The 2500-nt window shown below is 32.2% G+C and overlaps 2 non-coding genes across 2 annotated transcripts; both read left to right on the top strand.

Moving 5' to 3' along the window:
• Positions 1-707: 707 nt before the first annotated feature.
• On the top strand, positions 708-780 carry TRNAR-UCG (transfer RNA arginine (anticodon UCG)). The gene has a single exon. It is a non-coding gene; the product is annotated as a tRNA-Arg (tRNA).
• Positions 781-1926: 1146 nt separating this feature from the next.
• On the top strand, positions 1927-1999 carry TRNAR-UCG (transfer RNA arginine (anticodon UCG)). The gene has a single exon. It is a non-coding gene; the product is annotated as a tRNA-Arg (tRNA).
• The last annotated feature ends 501 nt before the right edge of the window (positions 2000-2500 follow it).

The following is a 2500-nucleotide window of genomic DNA, read 5'->3' as shown; positions in this document are numbered from 1 at the left end:
TCGGTCATTTTTACAAAATACCTAAAAATGTATAAAAAAAATCTTTTTCTGCTAGGCTCCAGGAACTCAACATTTTCCAAAAATTAGGAACATGTGAGACCGTGTGGCCTGATGGATAAGGTGTCTGACTTCGGATCAGAAGATTGAGGGTTCGAGTCCCTTCATGGTTGCAGCTTTTAAGTGCTCTTCAGATGACCTTCTAAGCATTTGAGTCCTTTCCTGGTTGCAACAGCTAAGTTTTAGATGCTTTCTTAATTTGATGACATACTTGGTGTCGTTATAGGCTATATTTCTACATGATTGATAGTGAATATTTTTATATGGCTAGTCAGCAGTTACCAGAAGTGAGATTTTAATCCATGCCTATATTTATAGACCATAACACACAATATTGTGAAAATATTTATTCTTAAATCTGGGCACACGATCATTTTTACTAAATACCCGTAAATATCTAAAAAAAAACAAAAACTTTTTCACGCCTATATTTAAATACCACAACACACAATATTGAGAAAATGTTATCAGAAGTGAGATTTGAATCCATACCTATATTTAAGTACTGTAATACACAATATTAAGAAAATGTTTTTTTTATAAATTTGGGCACTCGGTCATTTTTACAAAATACCTAAAAATGTATAAAAAAAATCTTTTTCTGCTAGGCTCCAGGAACTCAACATTTTCCAAAAATTAGGAATATGTGAGACCGTGTGGCATAATGGATAAGGCGTCTGACTTCGGATCAGAAGATTGAGGGTTCGAGTCCCTTCATGGTTGCAGCTTTTAAGTGCTCTTCAGATGACCTTCTAAGCATTTGAGTCTTTTCCTGGTTGCAACAGCTAAGTTTTAGATGCTTTCTTAATTTGATGACATACTTGGTGTCGTTATAGGCTATATTTCTACATGATAGATAGTGAATATTTTTATATGGCTAGTCAGCAGTTACCAGAAGTGAGATTTTAATCCATGCCTATATTTATAGACCATAACACACAATATTGTGAAAATATTTATTCTTAAATCTGGGCACACGATCATTTTTACTAAATACCCGTAAATATCTAAAAAAAAACAAAAACTTTTTCACTCCTATATTTAAATACCACAACACACAATATTGAGAAAATGTTATCAGAAGTGAGATTTGAATCCATACCTATATTTAAGTACTGTAATACACAATATTAAGAAAATGTTTTTTTTATAAATTTGGGCACTCGGTCATTTTTACAAAATACCTAAAAATGTATAAAAAAAATCTTTTTCTGCTAGGCTCCAGGAACTCAACATTTTCCAAAAATTAGGAACATGTGAGACCGTGTGACCTGATGGATAAGGCGTCTGACTTCGGATCAGAAGATTGAGGCTTTGAGTCCCTTCATGGTTGCAGCTTTTAAGTGCTCTTCAGATGACCTTCTAAGCATTTGAGTCCTTTCCTGGTTGCAACAGCTAAGTTTTAGATGCTTTCTTAATTTGATGACATACTTGATGTCTTTATAGGCTATATTTCTACATGATTGATAGTGAATATTTTTATATGGCTAGTCAGCAGTTACCAGAAGTGAGATTTTAATCCATGCCTATATTTATAGACCATAACACACAATATTGTGAAAATATTTATTCTTAAATCTGGGCACACGATCATTTTTACTAAATACCCGTAAATATCTAATAAAAAACAAAACTTTTTCACTCCTATATTTAAATACCACAACACACAATATTGAGAAAATGTTATCAGAAGTGAGATTTGAATCCATACCTATATTTAAGTACTGTAATACACAATATTAAGAAAATGTTTTTTTTATAAATTTGGGCACTCGGTCATTTTTACAAAATACCTAAAAATGTATAAAAAAAATCTTTTTCTGCTAGGCTCCAGGAACTCAACATTTTCCAAAAATTAGGAACATGTGAGACCGTGTGGCCTGATGGATAAGGCGTCTGACTTCGGATCAGAAGATTGAGGGTTCGAGTCCCTTCATGGTTGCAGCTTTTAAGTGCTCTTCAGATGACCTTCTAAGCATTTGAGTCCTTTCCTGGTTGCAACAGCTAAGTTTTAGATGCTTTCTTAATTTGATGACATACTTGGTGTCGTTATAGGCTATATTTCTACATGATTGATAGTGAATATTTTTATATGGCTAGTCAGCAGTTACCAGAAGTGAGATTTTAATCCATGCCTATATTTATAGACCATAACACACAATATTGTGAAAATATTTATTCTTAAATCTGGGCACACGATCATTTTTACTAAATACCCGTAAATATCTAAAAAAAAACAAAAACTTTTTCACGCCTATATTTAAATACCACAACACACAATATTGAGAAAATGTTATCAGAAGTGAGATTTGAATCCATACCTATATTTAAGTACTGTAATACACAATATTAAGAAAATGTTTTTTTTATAAATTTGGGCACTCGGTCATTTTTACAAAATACCTAAAAATGTATAAAAAAAAATCTTTTTCTGCTAGGCTCC

Source organism: Rhinoderma darwinii, chromosome 3, assembly GCF_050947455.1.
Source record: "Rhinoderma darwinii isolate aRhiDar2 chromosome 3, aRhiDar2.hap1, whole genome shotgun sequence".
Classification (NCBI taxonomy): domain Eukaryota; kingdom Metazoa; phylum Chordata; class Amphibia; order Anura; family Rhinodermatidae; genus Rhinoderma; species Rhinoderma darwinii.
The sequence above is the reverse complement of the archived record's forward strand: the minus strand, read 5'-3'. Positions and strand labels throughout refer to the sequence as shown.